We start from the raw sequence: 14,813 nt of genomic DNA on the forward strand, positions 1-14,813 counted from the left end.
TCACCCGGTCGCGCTCCCGTCCGGGCCGCGTCGCGCGGAGACCCCGGGTGGCGGCGGGGACTGCGGGCGGCTGTTGGGGCGCGGGCGGGGGAGGGGCGCGGCCCGGCCTCGCTCGCTCGGGACGCGCGTGTGGGCACCTTGTGTCTGTGGCCTCTCCAGAAGGAGGCCCTGGCCACAGCCTCGGTAAAGTTGGGTCAGAAGTGTATACAGTTGGCAAACTTATTGTCAGCTTCCTGGTAAGTTTCGGGGTGGCACACGAGTCACATTATCTTCTGACAGTGTAGAGGCCAGGTTGTGAGTGTTTGCTGGGTGACTTCCTCTTTGCAACCGATGTCTTTTTTTTTGGAACAAGGGCTGACTTTCATTTAAGTGTAATATTCCATGTTGAAAGGCAATTCGAGGCGAGCCATGCATGTATTAAGAGTGTTAGGTAATTTTGGAAGTTCTCAATTTGGATTAAATTTAAGTTGTGAAAATGGTCTAGTCTGTGTAACATGTGAGTTGAGTGGCTTTTAAGAAACGCTCTTTCTGTTGGGTTACCAAACACTGAAAATAATTTGGTGATCACACAGAAGTTTTGGAACGTCACTAAACATGACATTTCCTCAGTCTGGAGTTTTCTTAAAACCTTGCACTCCACAGGACCCAGGGTGAAGGATTTTCCTACCTATGTCATTTACAGTTAATTAGGCAAGTTTACTGTTGACTTTCTTCTTTCCCATATAGGAACCTTTGGTTGGTCTAAACATGTTAATAAAATATGGTGGGTGAAATGATGTGTTAGTTTTAGTTTGAATCTTGAGACTAAATGCCCCACCAATGTAAAGTAATGTCTTTTTCCTCTTCTCCCCAAGTCTCTTGGGATAGTACAAGGCCCTATCATTACTGATTTAACTTAGCTAAAATGACTTGCAGTAAGCATTTTGGTGGCCTGTTGGAGGTAGTGAGTTTGGGGTTTCCCTATGTAATTCACGTTCATTTTTGTTAAATAAGAGCCATGCTTATTGGAGTACTTCAGTAATCCTCACTTCCTGGAACTGTGCGTTCTCACCACATTAATAAGTTTATAGTCTGGGGAAGTAGGGCATCTTTGTCTGCAAAGAAACATTGTGTATCAGTTGGATTGTGTAGTGGGAGTTAATGGCAAGCTTCCCAAATTATCATTAAGAGTTCTAGAAACAGTTGGCATTTACCTATGGGGGAGGGGTGGCCAGACAAAAAACGTGCCTAAAAGGAGGTAGGCAGGCCCTGTGTGCAGTTAGCTTCTAAGTTGAGGCTTTTCTACTGCGTTGGGATTTTCTTTTAGTTTTGGTGGACTGCAAGGCATGAAGTCTGTAATCACAACCCTTAAACACTCAAATCACTTTCCCTCTTTGCTGTAGTTTAAGTAGAGTCAGATCTCTAGTATTTAGGACAAACTAAGCTGTGGGGGAAGGAAACTGTGTGTCAAAAGTTAAGCCACTTAATTGACTTGTTAGTTACTTCAGAATTCTTGGACCTTCGCCCTATGTTTGAAGCACATGCCTAACCTGTACTTGTTGTTTACATAGGAGACACTGGTGCTAAACTGAGTAGTTTCTCAATTTGGATGTGTTTCTTGCACAGTATTGGGAATTGATACTAGAGCTTACTCAAGCTAGGCAAGTGCTCTACCACTGAGCTACATACAGCCTTGAGATTAAATTTTGTCTTGACTTTTGTTGAAGAACCGTTAAACACTTAAACTTTTTACATGTGCCCAAGACCTGTTTGGTACTTGGAATCAATCTAATGAAGGTTTTATAAGATTGGTTATTTTAATACCTGTCTGCCAAGAAAACAAGAAATAAATACTTCTTGTGCACTGGGAAGCATTCAAGTCAGTGAGCAGGAAGGGTAACCACTGCTTTATAAATATGGGGCTTCTTATAAAAAGGGGTGTGCCAGATGGACCTTTGGAGCCTTCAGCCTGTTGAGTGAGTGTGCTAGTTCACGTGTGGTGAAGTCTAACTCAGTGTGCTCAGAGTGGACAAATGAGTCTACCCATAGTGTGGAGAGTCACTGAGCCCTTTAGATGGAGTTAGTTGAAAAATTTGTAAGATTTGTTACTTATAGAAAAATGAACAGAGAAATTGGAACTCAGGGGAGACATGATGGCAGAAACACTGCCACTGGTTAAGACTGTTTTTTTTTTTCTGGTACAAGTAAAAATTTCCTCCTTTTCAGAAATAACATTTACAGTGTACATTCCTAAAGTTAGAAGGTGAAGGCAGTGAGCAGCAGGCGTTTATACTTTGTCCTCAGTTCTTCCTTCCCCTGTTCCTGTGTAGCTGGGAACCATTCACTTTGCCTGCCAGACGGCCAGCAAAACTGTAGTGAGCGGATGCTCAGGGGTTTCACTACTTACTGCCTATGGTGTCATAACAGTACAGTAATTGCCCTTCGCCTGAGAGCCAGAGGAAAGGGACACTGAGCCACCTCCAGGAGGTGTGAGGTGCAGTGAGTGTGGTCAGTCTGTAGTGTTGGCTTTCTCTGTGGGTGATGAGGTGGAGAAGTGCTCAGAAGATAATTCTTGCCGGGCGGTGGTGGCGCACGCCTTTAATCCCAGCACTTGGGAGGCAGAGGCAGGCGGATCTCTTGTGAGTTTGAGGCCAGCCTGGTCTACAAGAGCTAGTTCTGGGACAGGAACCAAAAGCTACAGAGAAACCCTGTCTAGAAAAACCAAAAAAGAAAAAAAAAAAAAAAAAAAAAGATAATTCTTGTAGACCTTGAAGAAGTGCTCCACCTAGTCTTTCTGACCCTTCCTCCCTGCTCTTTCTAGATGACACATTTCCCTGTGGCTTTGCCAAGCCTGGATTTCCGATTTCCTGACAGTGCTTGTGTTTCTAATTGGGACTGTAGCTCTGAGGTATCTCTGTCAGGTGCTGGCGTGGTGGATGAATGAATAGATGGTCTAGTGCTGGTATGGTGGATGGATGGATGGTCCAGGAGCTCTGCCGACATGCAGAGCCCTCCAGCTGTCTGCTGAGATGGAGTGTCCTGTCACTTGCTGTTTTTCCTACTACTAAAGATAGCCTTTCCAAATACTGTGACAGAAACAGAAAGTTAAGAATGAAAAGCAAAAAAGAGTGTGGCCAGCTGTGCTCAGGAGTGTGCATTTCTGAAAACTTGTAGAAGGTCCTACATGTGATGTAGTGCAGCGCTCTGAGCAAGGTCCTTTGGTTCTCCTTCCTCGAGGGTAGACTAGTGCTGTTAGTTAAGATTCCCCCTTGTATCATAGTTGAGGCAGTACAGTTGGTGTATGTGTGGTGTTGAGAGCAGTGTTTGACTTGCTAAACATCGCCTGAATGTCAAGCCAGGCCTTTTGTCATGAGGTAGGTTTTTTGTGTGTGTTACTGTTATGGGGCATAATAGCACGTAAAGCCCTCTGCAGGTCTGTTTCCTGAATCTGTGGGCAGAATTCCTGAAATAAACTTAGCATAATTTATTTATTCTCAACGTTGTGCTCGAGGCTTGCTCACGAGGACTTGTTTGGTGTGGACTTTCCCATGTCTTAGTTTCTGGTCTTAGGCTTCAAATCTGCGTTTCACTAGAAACATTTTCAAGTTTTTAAGTTTTGATGTCTGACAGAACTTGTGGTCTGTCCTCAAGCCCTAACCGTGTGTGAGTCCACACTCCCTGTCTCAGCTGTCGTGAGTCTTCCTTAGGACACTCGCTCAGGTCTCCCTCCCATACGTTCTTTTTACCTCTCCCAGCAGCGTTAGTGCTGTGTGTCACATGTCTGTCTGTCAGGACAAGACTGGTGCTTTGACAAGTCCTTGTGACAATTTGAGCAGCTGGTACCCTAAATTTAACTGAGGAACAGAGACTCAGGTAGTGAGGGGCAGGGGCAGTGGCTTGGGGACAGTATGTGTGGCTCTGAGGCTCCTGTCTTCTGGCAGCAAGTTCACAGGAAGTCAGTCCATGAATGTGGGAGTTTTAGGTTTGGTCTTTGCATTAATTAACGTTCCTGGTTTTCTGAACAGATTTCTCTTACCTAATGTAACTATCGACAGTGTCATTTCTACTGGCTTTCATCACTTAGTTCCCCCCCCCCCCAAAAAAAAATCCAAAATGGTTGCCTCTTGCCAACTAGACTGAGTTCATGGGCTTCATTCAGCCGGACATTTAAGACTCTTTTTCACGTGTTCCACTTTCCATGCCCTCTCTTCCAGCTGGCCCCTCGCTGGCCCCTCGCTGGAGCTGCTGTGTCTGTTAGTGCCGTAGTTCTGCTTGTGCCGTCCCTTCCCTTTGGCTTTTTCTCTGTAGTTTCAGCTCCACACTTCAAGAAGTCTCTTTTGCAGTCCTGACATGTTCTTCTCTGGGTCCACTGCATTTAATGCCTGTGGCAATCCCCTTCCCCTCTTTTGCTTTGTTTGTGGGGATAGGCCCTGTTGTGCCTTTGTGAGGTGCTCTGCCTCTGAGGGGGAAGATCTGTCTTCCTTGGAGAATCATGGAGAATGGGTTGTTTATAGAGCGCCCGTGTTAAAATGAGCCGTGCCCATCCTGTCTGTTCATTGATGGGCTAGAGTCTGCTTTCTGACTTGGGCTTCTAATAGTATTTCAGACATGGGGATGTTGCTGCAATTTTAATGTTGCTGGAGTGGGCCAGGGAGAAAAACTTGGTCCATTCTTAGTGAAAGTGGGTAGGTTTGTCCTTTGAACTGGAATACTAGACTCCAGTTTAGAATTGTGTTACCGTCTCCACTTCATCCAGGTGTGCACATTGACTGTTTCTTATCTGAAATGCCTGGGACACAGAGGTGTTGTGGATTTTTCCTTCAGATTTTACCGTGGGATCTTGGGGCTACTAGGATCCTAGTCTGAATCTGAAGGTCAGTTTTGTTTCATGTGCACCTTGTATCATAGCCTAGCCTAAAGTGATTTCATATTTAGTGTTAACACTTTTGCTGGTCGATGTCTTTGTTATCTGAGGTCTGGTTGAAGTTTTGGATTTTTGCAGCACTTCAGATTGTGGGTTTTCTGACCAGGGATGTTCAAGCTGTGTTGTGTGTTTGCCAGGTATGATGCTTAAGATTTTGGAATTGGTGTGTGTTGAGACAGGATCTCAGGTAGTCCAGACTTCCTTTGAACTGAGTGTAACTAAGGCTGGTCTTAGACTTTTTCCACTTCTACAGTGTTGCTGCTCAAAGTATGCTAGTCCAGTTGTGGGTTCCTTAACAGTGCCCACACTTTGCTTTCTAGATGTTCCTTCTGGCTATTTCTAGTTTTTCCCTTTTTTTTTTTTTTTTTCTCTCGAGGCAGGGTTTCTCTGTATCCCTGGCTGCTCAGTGGACCAGGCTGGCCTTGAACTCACAGACATTCGATTGCCTGTGAGTACTGGGATTACTGGGGTGTGCCGTCACCTCCTGGTTGTGTCACCTCTTGGTTGTGTCACCTCCTGGTTTTGTTTGTTTTTGGAAAGGGTCTCACTAGTCATGCAGCCTAGTGAGGCCAGGAGCTTGTAGCAATTCTGCCTCTGCTTCCTGAATGCCATTCCCACACTCCACTGAACCTAATAGTTTTCTCCTGGTCTTTTAACTCAGGCTTTCCTCAGTAGTATACCTAAATAAAATTGTTATTTTGTCCTTTCTGTGGTTATAACATTCTGATGAACATTGGAGCTTGATTTGAGCCATTAACACATTAGCATTCAGTGTAGGTCTGTGTATTCAGTGTGAGTGGGTTTAACCTACCAGAAGAACATCCTCTTAGCCATCTTCCTCCGAAGGTTTTTATGCCAACCCACCAGGGTAATTGACTCTTAAGGCAACTAATTTGATGTTATGTCCTTTTAAAATGTTTAGAGTTCAAAGATGTGTGCTTTCCAGCATGATTTTTGAGTTGAACAAAATGAATTGAATGCTGCTTAGAGACTGTAGCACAGAGTGAACACAAGGCCTGCCTGGAGCCCATATGCTCAGGTAAGGAAAAAAATGCAGGGACCGGGCTTGAGTACAGGAGGAGGATTGGCGGAATGGACACCAGCCAGTTGAGGTGTGGTGTCTAGTCTTCCTCCACTGTGAAGCCTTTGCCTTCCGGGGTTTCCTAAAGGAGGTAGAATTTAAAAACCAGGGAGAATTTGGTGAAATGATCAGAGATGATCATTTCAGCATCCTAATAGAGTATGTCTTTTATTTTTGCCTGTGGTTTAGAGACTTGGTAAGTCTCTGGTGCAGTTTGACCTTCAACTCCTGACCCTCCAAGCCTCTCCTCAGCTACTTGGGTTGCAGATTCATCCACCAGGTCTGACTCCAGTAATTATGTGAGATTGTGCTCTAGGTGTTCAAACTTGCCCTCCTCCCACGTATGCCCCAGGGGCTCATGTGACCCAGACTGACTTCTCCTGTCTGTTTCCCAAATAATGTGACACCACGCCTGGCCTGGCTCTTTCTCTGTATTTTAAGTAAAGACGCTCGACTTTTTTTTTTTTTTTTTTTGACTCAGAGTTCCCTGCAGTCCCAGGATGACCTCCATCTGGAACTTAAGAGATCCACAGGCCTCTGCCTCTCTCACCAGAATTAAAGGTGTGCCACCACACCCAGCATGTACAGTACCAAGCCTCAAGGTCTGAATTCTATCCGCAGGACCCAAGTGGAAGGAGAACTGATTGTCCCAAGTTGTCCTCTGATCTCCACACAATGTGCAGCATGGATCCATCTGGATGTCTAGTTGAGGATAATATTGAGTCTGAGTGCAGGAATTACAGGAGGGCACCAGATCCATCTGTGCAGTGCTGGGATGGACCCAGGGCCTCACGCTTGCTACGTTAGCTCTGGGTCAAAGGTGTTAGTGGTTTTATTTTTCCTTGGTGGTCTAGAAAGTAGAGTGTTGTGAAGAGGTGATCAGTGACAGGGAAGGTTTACAGAGGTTTGTGCTTTTGTTATTACTGTGTGTTTGCTTGAACAGTGGCAGCAATTTAACATGGATCCAGTGCTAAGCCACCAAGTTTATTTTGATTTTTAATTAGAACCATTATTATTTTTTACATTTATGATGAGTGCACTCCCACAGTTATTGCTTCCCTGTGGAGTTCAACTTCCTGGGAGTTAGTGGAGTCAGTTGTCTCCTTCCGCCCTGGTGCTTCTGGGTGTTGTATTCAGGCATTCAGGCTTGGTGGCAGGTGCTTATTTGCCCATGAGGTATCTTGCTAGCCTTTTTATGTTTCCTCCGTGCTGGGATTGAACTCAACAGATGATTCTCTCCCCCCACCCCCCAAAGAAAACTGAAAAAACAAAACCAAAAACCTGTGGTTACAGAGGGAAAAACATTTAGCTTCAGTAAATTTATATCAAGGTAATGATCTACTACCTAAGATTTTTCTCACTCATTCAATTCAGTTTATTACTTTTGTGTTGAAATGTGAAGTCAGTTAAAATACTAAGTGTTTATTCTGTTTCTTTTGTGTGATCCTGGTGAGTGTGGGCGGGATTGGAGGTTGGAGGACAGCTTGTCAGTGTGGTCCTTCTACAGTGTGGATTCTAGGCATCAGACAGCCATTGGCCAACTCCGAGCCTGTTACTTATTTTATTTTTTACTTTTTGAGACAAAGTCTTATGTCAGCCCAGCCAGTCTTGTTATATAGCTGAGGATGATCTTGAAGTGTTGGGTTCTTCTGCCTACTAAGTACTGGGATTTTAGGCATGTATCACCATGCCCAGCTCAGACTTTTATAAAATTATACTTTGTCTAATATATATGTAGTTACTGGGGGTGGAACACATACCATGCTGCACATTGTGTGGAGATCAGAGGACAACTTGGGACAATCAGTTCTCCTTCCACTTGGGTCCTGCGATAGAATTCAGACCTTGAGGCTTGGCACTGTACATGCTGGGTGTGGTGGCACACTTTTAATTCCAGTGAGAGAGGCAGAGGCATGTGGATCTCCTAAGTTCAAAGCCAGCAGGTTCTACAAAGCCAGTGAGACTTTGTTTCAGAAATTAAAAAGAAGAAAAAAGTTTTAATCTTTTAATTTCGATAATTAGAGGAGGGAATAGGTAGTCATGACACCTCATGCCTGCAGTTCCCAAATTCAGGAGGCTTAGGCAGGAGGATTACCAGTTCAGGGCATTCCTGGAGTGTACGGTGAGTTTTTACCTCAAAACAGGCTTCCTTTTGAGGAGATGGATCTGCTATTTTCTCCCTTCTCCCTGTTCTGAAAGATGTAGATCCATTATTTCTGATAGCATTTTATATTTACCCTCAGATTAGGTAACAAAATTGTCATATGATCAAATGTTGGGATTTTTTTGTTGTTGGGTTTTGTTTTGTTTTGTTTTCTTGCTTTTGAGTCAGTCTTGCTATATACAGCTCTTGCTAGCCTGGAATTTGTTGACTAGGCTGGCCTTAAATGCGCAGAAATCGAGTTGTCTCTGCTTCATAGATGCTGAGATTAAAGGCCTCTACTACCACACCACATTTTGGTATTTATTTTAGCTAGGTCATCAGGCCATTGATGAAGCTATGATTTTTGAGTCGTGTTTAAAGTTGATAATTTGAAATAAAAAATTCATCTGGAAATGGTTGCACACACCTTTAATCCCAGCACTCGGGAGGCAGAGGCAGGCCAGTCTCTGTGAGTTCCAGGCCAGCCTGGTTTACAGAGCAAGTTCCAGGACAGGCTCTAAAGCTAGACAGATAAACCCTGTCTTGAAAAACAAACAACAGCAACAACAACAAAAAAAAAAAAAAAAAAGGAAAGAAAAAAAAGTAAAAAGTTCTAGTTGTTCAGAAACACGTAAGCAATCTTATTTCAAAGGTACATTTTGTCAGGGGTTTGGGAATCAGGTAAAGGCAGGTTCTCCTGGGCTGAGAGTTGATGATGATAGCCTCTGATTTGGTAATATTTATATTGCTGTGTGGATTCTGCATGGATGGTACTGTGACATGGGAATTGTATTGACTCAGTGGAAACATCAGATTCTTTTCTGGTTCTGGTTGCAGTTGATCACTTACAATTGTGGCTCTTGTACTTATCTGTGGCAGTTTAGATTACTGATGCAGGCTCTTGCTTTCCAGTTATTTGTGTACCTCATTTTCAGCTTCAGCTGGGGCAAGCTGAATGCCTTGTTTTCCTGCTGAAGTCTGATGCAGTGAAGAGATGTCAGCCTTCCTGAGGCAGTGCCGTAGCCTACAGTAACTGGAGCCTGGCTAGGGTCTGTCTGAACTGACAGCAGGCTTTTTCTTGAGCATGCTACTGTTTGAAGAACTGGCTCCAGGCAGTCCTGGCTTGATTCCTGTCACCCCTATTTATCTGTGGATGGTTTTGTGAGATCATGTGACAATTACAGTTGGTTTCCACTCTGAAAGTGGAAATAGAGGGTAATTCTTTGTTCATCTGTTGGTTATGAGGACGGAAATGAGGATGCGTGGTAAAGTGGTTAGTATGGGCCTTGGCAAAGAGGATCCCTCAGTTACTCTAGTGACTGCCTCCTGGCCTTCAGGAAGTACATTTTTTTTTTTTTTTTGAAAACTTATGTGTTTGTGTACTGAGTGTCCTCTTGAGATCAGGGAATGGTGGCGCTGTAGTCACGTGTTGTTGTGAGCCACCTAATGTTGATGCTGAAAGTTGAACTCTGGGCCCCAGCAAACCATCTCTCCAGCCTGCTGACCTTTGGTAGAAGGAAGGCATTTGGGGATTGTTCATTTTTGTTTATCGCTCACTTTCGAATAAGATTGAATAATGCAGAGTTTTGTTGTGTTTCAAAGATGTAGGCCTTTTTTGTTGATTTATTTACTTTTTTAAAGCTAGGATCTCATGTTGGCCTGTATATTGTCCTGTGGCGGAAGCTGACCTTGAACACTTGATAGTCCTTCCCAAGTTCTGGATTATAGGATGTGGTACCCCAAATATGTTGCTTTATCAGAGTTTGGTAACGCTGATGTTTTAAGAAGGTTGCTAATCTTAGGAGGTAAGTTGCACTGCTTTCTCTGATCATTTCCAGGGTACATAGTAACTTCATGAAAACAGGTATAATTGATAACAACCCCGTCCGTGTATGCAGAAGTACCAGAAAGGAGTTAGCACGAAGGGGCTGGTGATAGGTGCTGCAGTCATTTTCTTTTTCTTCCTGTTTCTTTTAAGAAAACATTTTTCTCCTCTCTCTGTCTCTTTCTGGTGTCTGTGTGCGTGCATGTGCATGTACATGTTACACACAAAGAGAACACATTTTACAGTCAGAAGATAGCTTTGTGGAGTTGGTTCCTTAGTTTTTTTTTTTAATATTTATTTATTATGTATACAATATTCTGTCTGTGTGTATGCCTGAAGGCTAGAAGAGAGCACCAGACCTCATTACAGATGGTTATCAGCCACTATGTGGTTGCTGGGAATTGAACTCAGGACCTTTGGAAGAGCAGGCAGTGCTCTTAACCGCTGAGCCATCTCTCCAGCCCTGGTTCCTTAGTTTTACATGATTTTCATGGATGGAGTTAGGTACCTGGCAAGCATCTTCTACTATCTTGCCAGCCCTTGTTTGTCTTTAAAAAATTGTTTGTCTGAGACAGGGTCTTACTCTGTAGCCCAGGCTATCCTCCTCCTTCGGTCTCAGGTGCTGGGATTACAGGTGTACACTGTTATGTCTTGTTTAACCTGACTTGGAAGGTGATGTAGTCAGGAAAACGTTTGCCATGCAAAAATGAGTGGTTTGAGTTTGGATTGCTCACATTCATGTAAACAGCTGGGTATAGTGACATGCACTTGAAACCCAATCAGGATCCCTGGAGCCTACTGGTCAAGCCAGTCTGGGCTTGTCTCTCAGGTCCTTGTTTAGTGAAAAAGAAGACCCTACTCTGTCTTTGAAAATGGGGTGGATGATGAGCAACCAAGGAAGATGCCTGCCCAGTATTGACCTCTCCCCTATATAAATGTGCTCGCCTGTGCATACACAAACCTTTTATTTCCCCTTTCCCCGCTTTGAAGTTTATTTCATCATAATATTTTATATTGTGCTTTGATTGCATTTTCCCCCATTTCTCCACCTCCTTTTGGATCTAGCCCCTTTATCCCCCTCTTAACTTCATATTCTCTCTCTCTTTTCTAACCCTACCCAGTCCAATTTCTGCTTCCTGTATACACATTATTGTGGTGTCATCCACTGAAAAATGGTTAACTTACCCATAAATAAAACTTTTTTTCTCTCCCAGAAGCCATCAACTGTCATTATCATCTTAGGTGGGGGTGGGGCCTAATGAGCCTCTCTCCCTCCTATGCTGGAATGCTGGAATGCAGACTGGTGATAATAATGGCAGCCCTTCCACAAGCAACCAGGGCTGCTGAGAGTCTGAGGGCATCAGTCCTGTTATGTTTAGCTTAATCCTCCTGCACCATTGGTTCTCAGTCTTTCCATCCCCACTCTTCCTTGATGTTCCCTGAACTTGGGAACTGCACAGACCCTCACAGTGCATCAACTCATCGACTGCAGAGCAGCTTGTCTGGGGATTGGGAGCTGCATTGATACGTGTATCTAGAGGTGGTTTGATAGTCTGTCCATTTAGCAACATAACAGTGGTCATATCACCCCTGAGGTTTAGAACTCTGAAGTCATAAGTTCTTGGCCAAACTTAGAGTGGCTGGCAAAAGTTTCTTTCTGTGGAACTGGCCTTGAATCCAATTTAAAAAAATGGGGGGAGGGGAGAAAAAAGAAAATAGAGGAAAAAAGCTATTTACTACCCCCATAACATAAAATGTCACTGTTGGACCCATGGCCTATCTTAACCAGTCTAGTTATTCCTATAGCTCACAGAGTTCACAAGACTGATGGCTTTTCTTCTCCAGCCTTCATTAGCAACTTGCAGCACCATGAAAGTGAGCAAACAGGGAGAAAGCCTTCCCGTCATACCAGCTTCATTTCTCCAATGTCCGGTGACCATTCTTTTTTTTTTTTTTTTTCGAGACAGGGTTTCTCTGTAGCTTTGGTTCCTGTCCTGGAACTAGCTCTTGTAGACCAGGCTGGCCTCGAACTCACAGAGATCCGCCTGCCTCTGCCTCCCGAGTGCTGGGATTAAAGGCGTGTGCCACCACCGCCCGGCCCTGTGACCATTCTTTAAAACCTATTGATTATAGTATTTAATAATTATTTTATTATTAATTCACCAAACTTGGGAACTTGGATTTAAAGTGATATGGAATTATAAATTTCTATTTATGAGTTTATAATCAGAATGGGAAGAAAGTTGACATTATGCATGATAGAACATAGACAAATCATCTTGACTTTTTTATGCAGCATAGGCTAGCCCTGAGCTCCTGATCTTCCTGCCTAAACCTCCTGAGTGCTGGTGTCATAGGTGAGCCACCATGCCTGGCTTTCTCTGAAAGTCCTATTTTGGCATCTGTGAGTAGTCACTTGTTTCTAGAACAAATATCTGTAGACGTGTCGTTGGTGTGATTGTTTACTTTAAGCTAGGTGGTGCCTTCCTGAGGACATTTATTTTACCCATTTTTACCTGCAGCTTCTGCTGAAGAACAGACAAACTGCAGCCTCTGCTCGGATTGAATTGGGGAGGTTTTTCCAAGTAATTTGAAGGTTTCCTGGTCCCCGCAGAACCTTGTCTCTTTGAAAGTCATATAGGCACAGTAAAGAGATTGATCTAGCTAAGTTATAAGTTCCTTGCTCCTTGGATGCATGGTGTTCAGAGTATAAGGTCATCAGGCTCTGCTTGGATGTCCTTCTCTAATGTGGGAACTATGCCCATATTCGTAAATATTGTCTATAGATGTTCTGTTACATTTAAAAGGGGATATGCTATAGAGATTTGTATTGGTGTGGATCTTGGTTATTGATATAAAGTTAAGGTCAATTTTGTTATATGTATATTTCTGCTCTTGATTAAGTTATTGGGTTTGTGCAGCTTATTTAAAAATGTAATGTATAATTAAAAATACAGGTTAATAAATCATCTATAATAGTCAAGCTTGTAGTCATGTTAGATTTTCTAGATGTAAAGAGATGTATTTCAGATAGGTATCTTTCAAACCTTTCAAAGACTACAGAATATGGCATTTAAATGTTTTAAGAAGTTAGGGCTTTTCATGACAGAGACATGTCTGCTCCTGGCAGCACCAACTACTTCAAGAGGAAGGTAGGCATTGAAGAGGCTCCTTATGGAGTTGGTTAGCCATTTGGGACTGCTTGATGAACTGAACATGCAGGACCTGTAAAGAAATGACTGCTAAACTTGCCTAAAGGTGAGATGATCCTTTGGGGTTCCTGCTTCATGAAAGAGTCTGCCAGACATTCTGTAGGACATACAAAAAATGACTGACAAACTACCAGTAGAGGCAAAACTGTCTTTCAAATTTTCTGCTTTATGGAAACGTCTGCCAGATACTGTTATGGATGCCCCAATGGTACCGAAGAACTTTGGGTGACTGTCCAGGTAGTGAGAAGTTTGTCAATTCTAGAGTTTTGGAAATGAACTTATTGTTTACTTAGGTAATAGTATATCCTTCTGGAGTCTTTGATGGAGACTCCAGAATAGACAGTTATGGTTGTAGTTTTCCTTAGATATGATAAAAATAAAGTAGATATAAATATCATAATTGTAATTCTTGCTTGATACCAGTCTTGTTATATGTAATTTTACTATGTTAAAGTTAAAACCTTCCTTTTTTATTTAAACAGAAAAGGAGAGGTGATGTGGGATTACCTTTTGTATGCTGTGAATACAACTGGTTAATTAATAAAGAACTTGGCCTGATAGGGCAAAAGAATAGAGATAGGCAGGGAAAACTAAACTGAATGCTGGGAGAAAAAAGGGCGGAGTCAGAGAGAACATATAGCCCTGCCACAGACAGACACTAAAACTTTAGCTGGTAAGCCACAGCCATGAGACAATACGCAGATTAATAGAAATGGGTTAAATTAATATAAGAGTTAGCCAATAAGAAGCTAGAGTTAATAGGACAAAAAGTTATTTAATTAATACAGTTAATTAATACAGTTTCTGTGTGATTATTTCGGTTCTGGGCAGCAGGAATGAACAACTTAGAACTGCTCTGCAGGTTGGGCCACCTATAGAATCTTCTCTTTTGGCTTGGGAACAACTTAAGGTAAACTGTGAGAGCAAGGAATAGTCCCAAAACTAGGGTAAAAGAAACGAAGACCTGGACCCAAGATTACCAGTTACAAATAATTTTCATGTTCTGATCTTCTGTACTGGTTCCTGACTCTCCTGTTCTTTGTAATCTGGTTCCTTTAGTTCCCTTCTCCGTTTACATCCTTACTTGATGCTGCTGTAGCATTGCTTTCTGCATCTTTATGTGAGCTCTTGGTCCACCATACATATTCTTGTGGCCCATGCTTTCACTGTGGCATGCATGCAGGGTTCGAGGCTGCACATTGCACAAGTAATTCCTTCTCCTGCTGACTGGTCAGTTGTTTCCTGTGTCAAATAAGGAGCTGCATTCTCCCTGCGTCTGTTGTTGGATGTTCACTGATGGTAGTGCTCCATATATTCACGTCTGTTGTTGGATGTTCACTGATGGTAGTGCTCCATATATTCACTTCTGTTGTTGGATGTTCACTGATGGTAATGCTCCATATTCACTTCATGATCATGAACAGCTAGCGTCAGAGAGGGTCAGCGTTGGGAGAAACAGAAGTAACTCCCAGGTGGTGACCTGGCCACATCCTTATCTATTGACACGTAATCTCATAACCTTGGATACTGGAAAGTAGGGGTCGGGATAAGAATTAAGCCTCCAGGAATTGGAGTATACAAATCTGTTGTCAGAAGGGAGCTTGTTGATCATTTCAGCATTGGATCTGCATTTGCATTTGAGAAGACAG

The 14,813-nt window shown here is 43.1% G+C and overlaps 1 protein-coding gene across 4 annotated transcripts in view; it reads left to right on the forward strand.

Moving 5' to 3' along the window:
• Tbl1xr1 (transducin beta like 1 X-linked receptor 1) overlaps positions 1 to 14,813 on the forward strand; it is a 138,390-nt gene that overhangs the window by 620 nt on the left and 122,957 nt on the right. The window contains exon 1 of one of the 4 annotated variants that reach the window (XM_005343894.3): positions 139 to 236. The exons of the other annotated variants lie outside the window; for them this stretch is intronic. The gene's annotated coding sequence lies outside the window, so the exon portion shown is untranslated. Of the gene's footprint in view, positions 1 to 138; positions 237 to 14,813 lie in introns of those variants that run through there. 4 annotated transcript variants of the gene reach the window in all.

This window comes from Microtus ochrogaster, chromosome 1, assembly GCF_000317375.1.
Source record: "Microtus ochrogaster isolate Prairie Vole_2 chromosome 1, MicOch1.0, whole genome shotgun sequence".
NCBI classification, from domain to species: Eukaryota; Metazoa; Chordata; class Mammalia; order Rodentia; family Cricetidae; genus Microtus; species Microtus ochrogaster.